The sequence below is a fragment of the Chionomys nivalis genome, chromosome 1 (genome assembly GCF_950005125.1).
Source record: "Chionomys nivalis chromosome 1, mChiNiv1.1, whole genome shotgun sequence".
NCBI classification, from domain to species: Eukaryota; Metazoa; Chordata; class Mammalia; order Rodentia; family Cricetidae; genus Chionomys; species Chionomys nivalis.
Genome location: NC_080086.1, coordinates 53817301 through 53835055, shown reverse-complemented (window position 1 = coordinate 53835055; position 17755 = coordinate 53817301).

Genomic DNA, 17755 nt, shown 5'->3' with positions numbered 1-17755 from the left:
CCACTCTGGCTGGGGCTGGAATCCCTCACCCCTCTCCGGAAGTATGGGGTCTGCTGCAGTTGCTAATGACTTCCTGCTTTGGATGTCTTGGCCAGGTTTGTTTCAGACTTCTGGAACTCAGACAAGGAGTCTGGCTATTTGCTTTGGAAGGCTCAGGTGGGTTTCTCTACCCTTCCCTTTGCTGACCACAAGGGTTTCAATAATTTATATCTCCGAGAGGAACAGCACTTCAGGGCAAATTAGTGTAAGAGGGATTTATGAACCCACAGCAGAGCACTTTTTGAGAGATAGCACAGAGACACAAACTAGATTCTGATCAGGTCCGGCCTTGCGTAGAATCATCAAAGAAATGACGTCCTCTCTTTCCCACTTCTTCTTCCCCAACATCTCCCAGTCTGCTTTTCGACCTCTGAGCTCCCTGAAGATTGGGGTTCATTCATTCATTGATCCTTTTACTAGCTCATTTAGAATTCCTGCTTATCAAAGGGACGTGTGTATGCCCGTGTTTATAGAAGCATGATTTGTGGTGGCTGAAAAGTGAGAAACAGCCCATCCATTCAGCAGACATACGGTAATCAGTATGCGTGCTTGTACAACAGAGTATATTCAGCCTCAATAAGGAGGGGAATTCTGACACACATAACAATGAATGAAACTTAAAGACAGAAAGGGGAAGGGAAATAAGCCAGTTCCAAAACGACAAACACTGTGTGATGTTTCCATATATGATGTACCGAGAGATTTATAGAAATAAAAAAGAAAGATGGTGGCTGCCCAGGACTCAGTGAGCAGAACAGGGTACTGCTGTCTATCGCATACAGACTTTCAATGTACAAGAAGAAAGATTCCAGGAGACGTGCTATGGTGATGGCTGTCCCAAAATAGAAATGTACTTGATACCATCTAGTTGTTCACTTATATGCATTTTTGGTAAATTTCATGATAGGTGTGCTTCGCCACAGCTAACAGTGGCTTCACAGTTATTCTCATCCTCTCTGAAACTCTTTAGAGCTGAAGTTTTAAGATGTTATTTCACATATACCGTAGATTAACCACGCAAATGCAATTTGATTATAAAACGGTACTTAATTCTGTCTGTGTGTACTTGACGTCGCATCCAACATTTGAGAAACAACTGTGAAAGGTATTCATAATGCCTGACCTCAAAGAACACACAAGAGCAACCATAGTGACCAGATGAAATCCCTAGTTACATCTTGCTTTCCTCCTCCACGTATTTGTTTTAGCTCCTATGTGCCAGATTCACTGCTGCACGCCCCTGTGCTGGTGAGTAACAGACAGAGGTGGGATGCCCCTGTGTATGCTGTGAATGTGTTTTATTACCATGGCTTAATAAAGAAGCTGCTTTGGGCAGGGCAGAATATAGGTAGGCAGGAAAACTAAACTGATTGCAGAGAGAAAGAAGGCAGAGTCAGGCAGACCCCATGTAGCTGCCAAAGGAGAGAGATGCAGGAAACTTACCGGTAGGCCACAGCCTCGTGGTGATGCATAGATTAATAAAAATGGGTTAATTTAAGATGTAAGAACTAGCTAGGAATATGCCTAAGTCATTGGCCAGTGTTGTAATTAATATAGTTTTGTGTGATTATTCAGGTCTGGGAGGCTAGGAAACTAAAGTGCAGGCTCCTTTTACATAGAGGGAAACCAAAGCCCCAAAGTCCAGCAAGGGAAAACAGTAAGTGGGAGATTGTCTAATCCCTCTCCATCAACATCCATGGGTTCTTCAGATTTTCACATCCTAAACTCTGTCAAGATATCCTTATCCAGTCTGCCTGTGATACCCAGATACAAGAAACTGTCTGTGGTACCTCCAACATTTGTTGCATATCAGTAACATATCTTGTCTTGAAATTACATACTAACCCAGCATTTTCTAAAATGCAATTTTTATCCCACAGATGTGATGTAAGATGATTTTACCCAAAACGCAGGGGAAAAGTTAATAGTTGTAATTCATTTTACTGCCCATTGAGAATGAAGCTAAATGATAACATCAACCCTGTGGTTTCATAGATTCTGATCTTTCAACTGAGGTTGCATTCAAAAGAATTTCTGATTAAAGAGAATTCCAGCGGTAATAATTTAAGATTATGGAAAAATTAGGAATGAGGCTGATTTTTGTAAATGTGTGTGTGGATGTGTCTTCCCCCATCTCTTGGCACTGTTTACTGCTGTTGCTCAGATTAGACTAATTCTCTCTTACAAAAAGTCTTCTTCCCAATGTCAAAGAAGATGTCACTTGCTGACCCAAGTGTCCCTGCACCCATGAATCCATTGGCAGAAATGATTTATGGGAAGGACAATCTGGGGACGTCCAAGGCTTCTAGAATCCTTACACCCCAACCATGGGCAGTCTGGCCACACCTATTATATCTCTTCTTTTTCAGCTTTCCAAGCCAGGACCCCACATAGACTAAAACAGAAGCACTTCTGTGTCACTTCAACAACTCAATTTTCTCTAACAGAACCTCCATCTACTAGAGATGGTGATACACACAGACTAAAAGTTAAACATCTTTAAAACCTGGGTTCTCAGAATGCTGAGTCTTTATCTTGCAAGCTGATGTTGTCTCAGAGGAAAGATAAAAAGAGAAAACTCCACTTCCAGTCCCGACCTGTCCTATTTATTCTCTGACATGTCTAGTGCAAAGGGTTGGACAAAGCAGAAGAATAAATGTTGAGTTTTATTCCAGTTTTTTCCATCTATGCTATTTTAATACATGCAACAAAACCCACATGCTATTTGATTTTTATTTTTGGACTTGAGTTTTTTTGCCTCTACCTTAGAAAAACATCATTTAGTAAAAGGTCATAAATGTTAAAGTAGGATTTAAGAGACTCCACTCGGACATCTGACATTTGGAAGACTCCTGACTGGGGACTTGCCCACCAGGAACCCTAAACCCGTCAGTGGACCTCAAATCCTATGATTTCAAGCTGGATGCAAGATTAGCATTTTGCGCACATGCCAGCATCCCTTAGGAGTGAGCGTATGAACCAAACCCTTGATTGCAAGAGAGAGAAATAGCAGACTATAAGAGGGAAGAAGGGACAGCTGTCCACCCATGAAACTGAGAGGCTTCACCTGTACAAGTGATGCTGGCACTCAGACTGGCAAGATGGCTCAGTGGGGAAAGGAGATTGCTACTGAGCCTGCTGATCTGGCCCTGGAACACAGTAGTGGGAGGAGAGAATCAACTTGCACAGGTTGCTCTGGCATCCACATGGGTGCTGTGGCTCCTCAGTACCCGCACATGCGCGCGCACACACACACACACACACACACACACACACACACTGTTTTTGTTTTTACTATTTTAGAGATACTGTACCCATGCAATAAAAATTACCCTCTGGCCTCAATTATTTTAATTTTGTTTTTCAAACTTATTTCATGGCCAGGACATGAAGATGGTGCAGATGGCTTATAACTATCCTTATAAACTTACATGCTTATAAACTCCTGGAAAAGTAATGTTGACACCAGAAGTGATAGCCATTGCGGGACTTAGCCTTACCCACAGCCCTGACTGCCCTACCAGCCAGATATTGTGTTACCTAACCCTCATGACAGTACCCTCGTAGACTAGGTTTGGGCTCCTAAAGCAAGTACTGGCCAACCAAATAATATCTCTAGCTGGTAAAGTAACCATTGAGAATCAGGCTTTAAAAATGGAAGCTGAAAAATATGAGCCATGTCACTGAGCCAGTTGAACTTATCACCATAAGATAGAAAACACTTCATGGGCAATGTGTGATGAAGGGTATGAAGAAGCCAGTCTCCAGATATCAGGGGCTGGAGCAAGAGGAACTCTGCTCCTGAGGTATGTCACCTCTGGCAGGGAGACTTGGGAAGTGGCCAAGTAGGTTTCCCAGTCGAAATAAATCCTCAGCGCCTGGAAATTTATGATGTGCGTAGCAAATCGAGGCAACGTATAGCTAAGCCATGTGCTGCCTTCACCCAGGTTGTTATGTGTCCACGTTGGAGCAATTCCCTTGAAGGACTTCCTTTTCCATTTTCTTTATTATAGACTAAAGCCCACGGGACCTATTTGATGACCCTTAATGTGAATTATGTTAGACGGTAGTCTCTAAGTTATGAGGATTTTGCCTTCTCTCTCTCTCTCTCTCTCTCTCTCTCTCTCTCTCTCTCTCTCTCTCTCTCTCGTGTGTGTGTGTGTGTGCGTGTGTGCATGTGTAAATATTAGTATATGAATATTGCTTTACATGTGCAGAAGCCAAAGGACATACATGAGCATGTGCCCTGTTGGTTCTGTTTCTGAGAGAACTCTAAAGGAGCACTCCATCAGCAAAGGGAGACCGAGATGGAGTTTGGAACTTACAGTGACTGTGTGCCCAAGTGTATTGAGCTAGAAGGGACTTTGGTAGTTATTTGTTTGGTTGGTTACTTTAGGGGGCTTGTCCTCTCCTCTGGGTCACTTCTTTTAACTTGTTCAAATTACACATCACCAGCAAAAAGTTTCAAGATTTCCCCTGTGTTCTTATGTTTCCAAACCATCTTGCAACTTAGCTCAAACCCAGAGGACTAGGCTGAAGAAGCTGACCTAGGACCTGGAGAACACAAAGGAGCAGGGGTCAGAACAGAGATGATGACCCACAAGGCACCCGGTCCTGGCAGCAGATTGTTTCAATTTGGGTGAACTTGCCCTGGTGAGTTTAAAACATGCCAATATTTTGCAGACTTGAGATTTTGTTTTGTTCATTTCGTTAAGGCAGATCTTAGGGTATAGCCCAGACTAGACTCGAACTCATTAGGTAGACAAGGCTGGCCTCTAACTCATGATCCTCCTGCCTCTGCTGGCATAAAGGCTGTATCCCAGCACATGGAAAAATACTGAAGAAGATCAGAAATGCAATCCATCATGTCAGCACTTTGTTTTGCAAACCTCTCAGTGCGCACTCACACACACTCTAAATAATAAATACTGTAGATGTGCCAAGGTTATTTTTTAAATATCCCCGTCCATTCTCTTTCCCTCCACGACCCTTCCTTCCTGTTCAACCCTCAACCAGTTCCAGCAGTTAAACAGTATGCTTACAGCCCTAGGGAAAACGAGACCAAAGCAAAAGCCGGAGAACAAAGACACAAAGCCACGGCTTATGAGTTTCTAAATAGGCTGCTGAAACTCAGGCCAGAGGTAATAGTTTTGAAAGGATTTCTGAGCCCCTGAAGCCGGGCTTCTGATTATCAAAAAGCCACAGCATACCCTCCATCCTAGGCTGGGAAAAAACACACACACACCCCAATGCATGTCTTTCCTTCTCAACAGCACATGGATGGAATAGGTTGGGTGAACAAGACACTTAGAGGAAAGCTGCAGAGTTGGGGGCAGGGCAGAGATGCCATTGTTAGGACTACGGAACTGACAGCACACATCTGGCCTGGGAGGAATGCTCAGGCCAGACACTGTTGACATTTCAGCTGGATATTTCTCCATGGTGTAAGGCTACCCCGAGTTCTGCAGGGTGCTTAGCAACATCCTTTTAGACCTTATCCTTAAAATGCCAAGAATAACTCCCAAGTGTGACAGTCACATATTCACCGGGAATGAAGGTGCAAAAGTCACTCATAATGGAGAGTTAATGAGACAGAAATACAGAGAGATGATGGGTAGATAGATAGATAGATAGATAGATAGATAGATAGATAGATAGATAGATAGCAGACACATTTTCACACTAATAAAAAGCTATACACGGTTTATACAGAACACTTCAAAACTACAGGACATCATCCCCCAAACAAAAAATGACCAATACTCCCCTCACACATGATCACTAATATTTTCTACTACCTGTTTTCCTATGTATGTGTGCATTTTATTTCCATCAAATCAAAACCTGAGGTCACATAGGTAAATACTGTTACACATGCTGGCCAAGACGGTGCTCACCTTTAATCCCTGAATTTAGAAGAGAGAGGAAGGTAGATCTCTGTGAGTTTGAGGCCAGCCAGGTGTACATAGTGAACTCCCAGAAAGCCAGGGCTTTGTAGAGAGACCCTGTCTCAAAAAAACAATACGTGTGTGTGTGTGTGTGTGTATTCCTACACAATCTATACTTTTAAAGTGTATTTAAAAGTTTTTATACAAATGGTTTCTAGCAAAAATTTGGAAATGATAAAATAAGTTCTGTAATCTTTTTTTGCTTAGCAGCTTGTCATGATTTTCATAGAGATGAAATACCCTTATTATGGCTACAATGTCTAATGCACTAAGCTCCTATTTTTGGACCTAGGGTTTTTTGTTTATTTGTTTGTCTGTTTTGTTTTGTTTGTCAAGACAGGGTTTCTCTGTGTGGCCCTGGTTGTCCTAGAACTCTCGTTGTAGACCAGGCTGGCCTCGAACTCACAGAGATCCACCTGCCTCTGCCTTCCAAGTGCTGGGATTAAAGGCGTGCGCCACCATGTCTGGCTCTGGATTTAGGTTATTTACAATACTTCCCCCATTGTTTTTAGTGGTTTTATGACCATCTTCCCACAGTACTTTGTGGGTTTTCCTGGGATAAATTCCCAAGGAACTTCCTTAACAGAGAAAGCATAAATGTTTGAATTTATTTATTTATTCTCTCGGGGCTTTAAGGCACACTTAGCTGGCTGTTTCTCTAGTGCCTCTAACTTTCCTCAGCACTCCTAACCTGACCAAGCCTGCAGGGAAGCTTCCAACACACTCGTTTTACTGAGACAAACACTGCCAATTAATAGGACTTAAGTGACTTTCTGATGGCAACATGGTTGTTTAGCAAGACTAGAAGCCATCTGATGCCATTGATACCGACTGTCAACTTTACAGGATCTATAGATACCTAAGAGACAAACCTCATGTGCATTCCTCTGAGGAAGATTCTAGGTTGGGTTGATTAAAGTAGGGCAAACCATTTTATCTGTGAGCAACACAATTCCATGAGATGGGGTCTCCTGAATAAAAAGGAGAAAGCAAACAGAGCATCAATGTTCCATCTCTTTCTGCTTCCTGAATACAGACGTAAGGTGACCAGCCACCTCACACTCCTGTTGTCATGCTGTCCCCACCAAGAAGGACTGTACTCTTAAACTGTGAGCCAAAATAAAGCTTCCCTTCCTTCTAAAGGCTGCTTTTCAGTCATGGTATCATGGCAATGAGCAAAGTAGCTGTCGTTCCCTCTCCCTTGAGTTCAGGCTTCTTGTTATCAGCGCTCATGTTGGCAATATGCACCTTACCCAAAACTGAAACTAAACCATAGAAATGTAGTATATTCTGTATTCACATATGGAATGTCAATTTATGAGGACTGGGTGCTTGGAGCATTCTTGCCCATGAATCCTGTCTCTAAGTACATCTTTGTGTGAGCTGCAGTTTTCCAAAGCACAGTTCAGTTATGAACCTTAAATGGTACATCTCCCCCCTCCTCCTCCAGACTGCACAGCCAACGGAGTCTCCTGATGCCACCTTGGAGGGTAAATATTTAAAGACACTAACTCTAACATCTGCATCTTTCTTGTGCCTGAAGCCAAATTAAGTTGGCACAGTCTGTTTTTACTTCCACTTCCACTCTAACACAGATTTATTACCAATTAATTGCTTATTGAGGAAAAACAAGCCCATTATAAGTCTTAGATAATGTCATCTAAGTATTTGGTATGACTTCAAGTCTGAGCAGCCAGAGTACAGAGTGCCTCCAGTGTTCATTACCCCATAACGCTGCATTCCTTTCCATGTTCTGATTCACAAAAAAAAAAAAAAAGGGAAAAATGCTACCCACTGCTTAGACACTATTTAGATTTAATGAGATTAAATAAATAAATTCCGAGAATGGGAGAAAGAAGAGAGTTTAAAAATGTTTTAGGTGATTTGTACAAATATTCCTTCTTCCCTGAGCACAATTTTAAGCCAAAACAAACTTCTACAGTGCTATTGAAGACTAATGAATGCCTTAATAACATGCAGAGGAAAAAATGCAATGAGTTGATTAGATACAGAAACATGATAGATCTCTGAAATACAGATGAGAAAACAACTCAGTTGTACTCAGAGAGAGAAGCCATGACAAAATTTGTCCTAACATCCTAGAGACTCATTGGGTTACAAGCTAATAAGTAAAATTCTTGGCAGTCTGTGGGGGTGGGGTTGAGGGTTGACTTGTGTTGTGCTCTTTATCTTATCTTATCTTATTTATCTATGTGTGCATTTTATTTCCATCAAATTAAAACCTGAGGTCATATAGGTAAATGCTGCTACACATACTGCCCAAGGTGGTGCACACCTTTAATCCTAGGACTTCCAGGAGAGAGACAGGTAGATCTCTATGAGTTTGAGGCCAGCCTGGTATACATAGTGAACTCACAGAGTTAAAGACAGCGCCCTCCTGTGGTTAGCCTTGAACTTGTTCTAAGCCAAGAGCGGCCTTGAACTCTTGATCTTCCTAGCTCCACCTTCCAAGTGCTGGGTTTACAGGACTGTCCTGCTAGGTAAAGGAGTTTAGATTTTAAGGCTTTGTATAAACTTTGAACCGATTTCTTTCTATTCTAATACAACCTAGAAAGTGACCCAGCAGAACATCATGTGACTTTCTATTTCCTAGACTCCAGCTGAGGTCAGTCCTTCCCTCCAGTTAAATAAATTTCTTTTGTAGGCTTTTGCTTTCCTTCTTATTTCTTTTCTTTTTCTTCTTCTTAGACAAAAGCTCTTTATGTAACTCAGAAATAACCTCAAACTCAAACTGTAGCCCAGGCTAACCTTGGACTCACGGTGTAGTTCAGCTTGTTCTTGAAAACGTCCTTGTATCCCAGGTGAGCCTTGAACTCACACTCCTTCTAGCTCAGCCTTCCAAATTTGAGCATTAGCAGTATAAGTCCATGCCCCAAGATTATACTTTTCTTAATCAAACAGCTTAATAAAGTCTATAAATGTTACCCTTCCTCTCCTGTTTGCTTGTCTAGACATCCGAGTCATCTGTGCATCTCTCTCAGAAGGACTGCTGCTTCTGGATGACTTCCTTTCCAGTGGACATCTAGTCACAACAGTGTGTGCTACACAGAGAAATGAATAAGCAGGTGTCAGAGACCAGCAACAGCCAAGTTTGTTGTTAGTTGGGACACTGAGCAATGAGATACATTAGAGGTGACGTGTCTTGGTAAAGAAACTAAACATCAAACCACAGGACCATCTGAACACAGGCACCAGAACCATCAAAGCAAATGAAGCAGTCAGAGCCCCCAAAAAGAAGGAATAATGATCTAATGGATGCCACAACATGGATGAACCCTGAGAACCTCTTGTTAGGTGAAATCAACCAATCCCAAGACTCAACACATTGTATAATGTCATTTATGTGAAATGTTCCAAGAAGGCAAATCCTCAGAGAGAAACAAAACTAGTGGGAGAAGGAGAACTGAAAAGTTACTGATAATCAATGACTCTAGGATTTCTTTAGGGGCTGAGAAAACACTCTGCAGTAAGATAGCAACAATTGTAATGGTCTGTCCTGTCCCCATGAGGCAGCTGTTTTCAATTCCAGCTTTTTGCTCCCTGCCACAGTTTGTGGCAAGGTGGCTGGAGAAGAGGGAGGATCACGCCTCTAGGTCTCTCTTCCGTACATGTGACTGTTGCCATTTTGACTGAGGTCAGATGATCTTACCGCCATCCTAACTGAGGTCAAATGACTTTGCCACCATCTTAACTGAGAGCCAGGTCAGGTGACCAAGTCCTGCCATCTTTACTGGGGTATTCTCTGCCTGGTTCCAGTTTACTTATGTTTTTGTCTTTAAATTTCTCTTGCTGACTCTGTTACATATATGTTTTGTGCAGTGGCATGCCTTTGGTAGGGCCCACCAAGAATATCTACCCAATTCCTGTTTATTGTGTGTGTATGTGCATACATGTAACTTAAATGCACCTATGTTTACTGTTAAATGTTATAATTGTCTGTTGATTGTATCTCATTCCAGACTACAAAGCAGTAAGTCTCATGTTTTAAACTGGTATGTACTTTTAAGTCTCTTACAAAAATGTGGTATATTTAATCCAACCCTGATTTACCTGTTAAGTTGAGAGCCAGTATAGTGAAGCTTGGACCCAGCTCTCCAGGCAGATTCTATACTATAGTTGTACCTGATAAACAGCCCTCAACTTATCAGAGATCTGGGGAATATGGCATTTAAATATTTAATTATTAAAAGATTTTCGTAACAAAAAGAGACAGGTTGGCTCCTAGAAGCAGGACTCTATTTCCTCTAAAGAAGACAGAAGACAAATGGGCACAAAACAATGTCCATCTGCACTTTGTTTCAACTGCCAAGCACTGACCACTGCGAAAAACTGTCTGTCATCTAAACTGAAGGTCACCAGACGTTTGACAGAATCGCTGGAATCGACAGCCTAGCTGTTTAGGTCAAGGTAGGCTTGTCTTCCTACAGATTTCTTAGCCCACAGGATCTTCTGTAGCCTGGCAGGCCCTGCACTAAATAGCAAAAGGCAAATACGCCCCTCAGCAACCATGGAGGACCCTAAGGAGTAGTTCTAGGTGCCAAAGAAGTAAGTTTTCTGTAGTTGTTTAATCAATGACTCAATAAAATTTTGTCCTTCTCAACGATTTCTGATGCAGACTGACAGCTGAGAGGTTTTTGTCAGTTAAAAAGGACAGCCTCACCAAACAAATTTCAGCAAAATACAAATACAAGTTATTAAGGTGTATTCCTGCAAGTTATAAAGGTGTGAGGACAAATACGCACTATAAAGTTTCTCACGCTGCCTTCCACAGTCTTAAAAATACTTTTCATTGTGCAAAAACATCTGTTACAATCATTCTGCTGCTGTCTGAAACTTCTGTTTTCACAAACCCAAAGAATTCTTGTGAGTTCCAGGGAGCCGAATTGAAAAATCTACCTTAAATAAGTCAGATACGCCCCTCTCAACTCCCTGGTCCTAAATTTGTTTTCCTAAACTTAACTTTGTCCTCTGTTCTGCCAATACCTTAAACAGGAATAAGAGACACCAGACATTTCCATACCATAAACACCAGACAGGAGCAAAGAGACCAGCTACCCCAGGATGTGACTAGCACCCAGCTTTCTCAGGTTTCCCCCCAAGATGATGCCCACAAATAAGCAGAAAGCAGTCTTGAGAATCCACCACCCCAATTCCTTTAACCTGTTGTGCCTAACCTCCCCCATTTTATTATAAAAAAAGATGGAATGTAATGGTCTGTCCTGTCCCTTTAAGAGACAAGCCATGCTCACTCCCTACCCCATCCACTGAGGCAAGCTGATCTTCAGCTTCCAGCCTGAGTTCCTTCCTTTCAGTGGCTCTCTCAAAGAGGCAGCTTCTGTCTCTCCCTTCTCCCCACTTCTCCCCCTTCCTCCCCCTTCCACTCCTCTCTCTCTCTCTCTCTCTCTCTCTCTCTCTCTCTCTCTCTCTCTCTGCCTCTCTCTGCTTTTCCCCCCCTCCCCTTCCCCTCCATAGCCCACTAAATAAATAACCAACTGCACTCTGCATGATGTGCCTATCCGTCTCCGTCTCTCACCCGCCATGCAGCTTCCTGCCTGGGACCTGGCTGCCTTCATGGCCTGCTGTGTTCTCAGGACCCACTGCCTACTGCCTGCCACCACTCAGGGACCTGCAGCATTTCTGCCACTGCACCCTTCAGGGGGAACTGCAACATTTTATTTAAACCATTATAATAATGGCTTCACAACTTTGTTTTTAAAACCTACAAAGTTTCCTCCTAAAGGGCTGAATGTAGTGGTATATGAGCTGTATGTACTTCCTCAAAGCTGTTCTAAGAAAGAAATGAGCAGAAATGAAAATAAAGAATCTGAAGGGGAAAAAAAAACAAAAAAGTGACCTGGATAGCAAACTAGATACTGAGAAAAACTGCCCCTTGCTGGTCCAAGGTGACTGGTTAAAGGTACCATTGATATGATTGATTGGAAATATCTTAAAGGAAGATATAATCAACACTGGACTTTCACTGTGATCATCCAGCTGGACCCATCATGCATTACCCATGTGCCACCATATCCTAGCCAAAACAACACAGTGGTTCAAGTTTTGAACTGGAAAGTGATGCTTTCCTTTGGGGGCAGGAGACGTGTAACAGGCTGGCCTCAACCTTGCTATGTAGCAAAAGGGCATAGGCAGTAGGCCTGAGACAGGGATGTCAAAAGAAATCTGCCCAGCGCCATTTGTTGTTGGGGATAAGAGGTAGGAATCATGGGAAAATGGCTGGAAGATGTCCTTCCCTCCTTCTGGCCTACATCTGCCTCCAGGCCCACCCTGAAAGGCCCAAAAAGTGTGTGCTCAAACCCTGAGAAATGCCATCTGCCTCTCTGCAGCTTCCACCCATCTTTTGGACCTTCTTCCAGATGCAGGCCACTTAACAAAGAGTCTTTATCAAGGAATTAACTTCTGGATTTGAGCCAGTAGGCAAAAATGTCTATTGTTGCCAAAGCATATTAGATAGACAATTGTTCCACAGCTCAGAAGCAGACATTTGTTCTCAATGCCAAGGTGAATAACAGATGTGTGTGTGAAAATGGAGAGAGAATGTGTGTGTGTGTGTGTGTGTGTGTGTGTGTGTGTGTATGAGAGAGAGAGAGAGAGAGAGAGAGAGAGAGAGAGAGAGAGAGAGAAATACAACTCTTTCAGAGGACTGAAGTTTGGTTCCCAACCCTGGTGCGTGGTTTTAACTACAATGCCAGTAGGATGCAATGCCCTCTTCTGGCTGCCATGAGCAACTGCACTCATAAGCACATATCCCCAATTCAAACACACTTGCATACATATAATTAAAAACAAATAAACATAGATTTAAAAAAAGAGAGAGAGAGAAAAGAAAAGCTTTTAGAGCTGGGGAATGGGCTCAATGGGTAAAGTGCTTGCTATATAAGAATGAGGACCTGAGTTCAGCTTCCCAGTACCCACACATAAAAATAGGGGCACAGCAGCATGTACCTGTAAACTTGGCTTGGGAGGCAGAGACAAGGGAATACCTGGAGCTTGCTGGCCAACCAGCATAGCTGAATCAATGGCAGCTCTACGTTCAACAAGAGATTCTGACTAAAATAATTAGATAGATGATAGATAGATAGATGATAGATAGATAGATAGATAGATAGATAGATAGATAGATGATAGATAGATAGATGATAGATAGATAGATAGATAGATAGATAGATAGATAGATAGATAGATAGATAGATAGATAGATAGATAGACAGACAGTAGATAATATTACTGAGAAGGATATCTATACATCTATATAATTGTATATCTATATGACTGAGGAAGATGTCCAGTGTTGATCTCCTCTACAACGGGGGTGGGAGCCAGAATGAAACTCTATTGCACCGGTTATTCTGTAGGAGGGATGGTAACCTTTCCAAGGGAGATGCAGAGAGCTCATTTATTTTTGTGAGCTCTGTTCATCATTATCGCCCTGACACCAGCATCCTTTGCTGCTTTCTGATGGAATGAAAGAAATGGCAGAAACCACATTGCCTTAAACCCATGGTTTATGACCCCTCAAACCGTGTGTGACATGGGATGATGGCTGCTGGGGAAAGGTGCACTGACTTAGAACCAGATTCTGGGGCTTGACTGCTGACTGGAGCGACACACAGGCTTGGAGAGCATCACCCTAGCTCTCAGGGGGAGTCCTAGCCACCTGTATCCATTGGGAGACATGCTATTCCTTTTATCACAATGGCCGTGGTCACTATTTGAAATAAGATAGATGTGTGCAACCATCTGGCACCTTAGCTTTGTAACAAATCTGAAGTCATGTTTATTCATTATAAGAATAAAGGAACCTCTGGCTGGAGAGATGACGTCACAGTTAAGCGCACTGGCTGCTGTTCCAGGAGGACCGGAGTTTAATTCCCAGTACCCATGTAGTAGCTTACAGCTATCAGCAACTCCAGGTACAGGGCGTGTGGCACCCTCTTCTGCATCTGCATGTGGCACCATCACTTTGCAGCCACCAGTTACTCACGTATTGTACAGACATATATGCAGGCAAAACACTCCTACACATGCAATTAAATAATAAATAAAAAATTTAAAAGTAAGAACAAAAGACTCTGTGGCAGCATGCTCAAAAGCTGAGAAAGACACAGCCAGTAAACACTGTCATTTTCTCCTGGCTTGATTATATAGGGTTCACTCTGCACACATGCCTAAACCATTTTTCTAGCATTGCTTCAATGGCACTTCCTTGATTACAGCCTATGAAAATACTATTGAAGTGGCTTTGAAAATTTTTCCCAACAAAACAACACAGGCGATTGCCATTGCTTTTGGTCCCCTACTGTTAACTACATGGTAAGATGCTATTGCTGAAGACGCAATACACATGGGGAGAATTCTAGCTAGAAAAGAATACCCAGAAAACATCCTTGCTGGAGGCTCACTTTCAAAGTACCGGAGGGTACTGTGCAGGCTGCTGGGGGAGAATACTCATCAACTGTATCCCCTAAAAGTGAACCTTGAATGACTAAGGAAGGCATCCAGTATTGGCCTCTTCTCTCCACATACATGTTCACTGAGAGATAGAAATAAAGGTGGCTCTCCCTGGAACTGAGGACCTACTTATAGATTCATATGTATAAAAGATAATCCGATAGTACCTGAAAATGAGGTTATATCCTCTTACACAACAAATGGTATCACAAGCACCTCTCTTTTTATTTTGATCTTTGCTTCTCTCTATGTGGGTAAATGAATCAGCATACACATGAAGCATTCGGAGTGCTCAGGGCATGGTAAATATCATACACATGTGTGCCACTGCTCTCTCGCTTGTTCCTGCCCAATGTCCTATGTATCATAACTATCTTTGCAGACAAAGATTCCGCGGTGCAGGGCAGTAATGTAGCTATCTGATAGCAGAGCCGTGTAAGCAGTTCCTTCACAGGTCCTTTCTTGGCCACCTCTCTAAACTGTCCCCTCAATGGCCAGAAAGAAAAGTTGGGCTTTGGTGGCAAAGGGACAAAAAAAAAAATATGAACCCTAAAGGACACATGGCTTTGGAAATGAAGCAAATGACAAAAAAAGTTGGCCCATTTGCCACGTGGAGGGGAACCATCTCTCAAGTTTGTTTTTTGTTTTGAGGCAGACTGTATCGCTCCTGCTGTAACTTACACGTGGATTCTATGAATGCTACCAAAAACAGGAGCTGTATCTGATAAAATATGGCAGGGGTGGGGACAGGTGGAGTCTCAGTCTCTGTACCGGTCACATGTTCATAACCCATATCCCAGCCCCAGTCTATATCTCATCCTTGCCTGCCATACTGCACGCCCTGAGAGGCTCAGCTAAGTTGCCTGAACCGCTAGATGCCCCACACCAGCCTCTATCTTGCTTTGGTTGTGGGGACACCATCTTTTATTAGAGGCTGCAGACAAACAAGCTGTAAGAGCTCCCTGCAATTGCTCCCGAGGCTTCTCCATCCCTTCCTAGTTCTCTTCTGTACTTCATTGACTGAAGTTAAACCTGCGAGCTTGCCATGAGTTTCTATATCCACACTGTGACTTTCATGAGTGCATTTCTCAGCTCATGCCTCCATGAGGATACATACATGCATGTATATTTAAAACTATATTCTATGAATTACATTCATTTAAAACATTTTCATAGTTTCCTGAAAGCAGACTGGGTCCTAGTCACTGAGACCCCTAGGGGCTGGGGAGGTTGGCATTGCTCTTTTTACTCTGATGTGTGTTGTTTGTCTTCCCCTTGTACCTAACAGGCAGGCAATGAGCAGACAGGCCTGGGAAGGCGGGCTACTCTCAAGTGAAAATCACGGTCCCTGGATCAAATTCCCACGTAGCATGTTTCCATTACAGTGAGCCCATCCCACTGTCGTTTCTAAGACACAGCAAACCATAACAAGATAAAAACAGAAGAAAGTACTGCCACTACCGCTGGGTGGACACCAATCAACTCACTCCAGTGATGAAAGACAGGCAGAATTCACTAATAACTCCCATTGCCTCTATGGGCATCCCTCCCTACCTGACAAGATCATTTTCTATGCATCTCTTCTCAGAAAGATTGTAGCTTTGCTTCCAGCATTGAAAACAAAGTTGTTTTGTCTCCTTTAATGTGTGTGTGTGTGTGTGTGTGTGTGTGTGTGAGAGAGAGAGAGAGAGAGAGAGAGAGAGAGAGAGAGAGAGAGAGAGAGAGAGAGAGAAAACAAATGTCAGAGGACAGTTTCCTGGCCATCCTTGCCTCCCTCCTTGTGTGTGAGAGGGTCCCTGCTCCCTGAAGTGTATGTCAGGTTAGCTGGCTTGCTAGTTTCCCAGCTTATGAGGAGTCTCCCGAGCTCAGGGATTACAGATGAGCACCATATCTGGCTCAATATGGGTTCTAGGAATCTGATCTGAGATCCTCACATTTGCACAACATCTTAGTTAGGGTTGTTATTGCTGTAATGAAACTCGGGGAGGAAAGTATTTACTTGACTCACACTTCCGTGTCACAGTACATTGTCGAAGGAAGCCAGGACAGAAACTCAAACAGGGCGGGGTCCGGAAGGCAAGATCTAATGAGGAGGCTATGAAGGGGTGCTGCTTACTGACTTCTTCCCCGTGACTTTTTCAGCCTGCTTTTTTTATAGGACCCAGGACCACCAGCCCAGGGATAGGACCACCCACAAGGGGCTGGGCCCTCTGTCATCAATCACTAATTAAGAGAATGCCCTCCAGGCTTGCCCAGAGCTACAGTTTGATTTTAGGGAGACGTTTTCTCAGTTGAGGCTCCTTTCTCTCTGAGGACTCTTGTTTGTGTCAAGTTGACATAAAACCAGCCAGTGCACACAAGAGCTTTCCCCCTGAGCCAGGCTTTGTCTCCTTTTTATAGGAGAACTGAGAATTTTTGGATGCTGAATATTGCCTACAATTGGCAATTTGTTAGGTATTAATGATATTGAAGGTTATATTTAGGATTCTATTTACTCTCAATTTGTGGCCCATCTCACAGACAAGACCAAGAGAAATGGAAAACGTGAGATTATGATGGGAAGGAGAAGCAGCAGAAGTATTTTTAAATCTAAAACAAGCAGTTATTGATTTTCTGTTGCAGGTAGCCACCTCATACCCTGCGCAAATGTGGGGCCCACGCCACTTCAGACCGTCTTGCCTCTCTCGTCACCTTCAAGTCTAACTGCAAGTTGGTGTCAAATTTAAATCCTTGCTCGTCTGGGTCAGTCTGTGCCCCTTTCCAGTCAATTCTCTGCCATACTGGAGGAGTGAGAAGCCTTCAAAGGGTGGTGGAGTCTGAGAATTTACCTTTTCAGCACCCAAAATATCAATATCGCCCATAAAACTGCTGAACTGTGGCAACTGAACTGTCTAAGTCCCTGCAAATCAATGTCTTGGTAAAGTTCATCTCTGCTTTCAATTATCATGCTAGGACCATAAACATAGAATCTGGGGATGGCTCCCCAGCTCTCTGCATCAAAGCACATGCAGTTGACAAGTGATGGCACTCTTACTGGATACCTGGGACAATGGGAAGATGTAAAAAAAAAAAAAAGTCAAGCAACAAGCCAAACTTGTTGTTAAAGGACTTAATTCAGAAATCTCTGGAAAACTTAACCTGAATCCACAAAGAGATCAGTGCCACACATTGTCGCTCATTCTAAATAAGCCTTAGAATCTGCTTGTGGTCATAGGTCTTACTTTACCCCAGAGTAACTAAAGCAGGATGCCAGCTTGCTGTCTCTGCCTCCGTTTTCC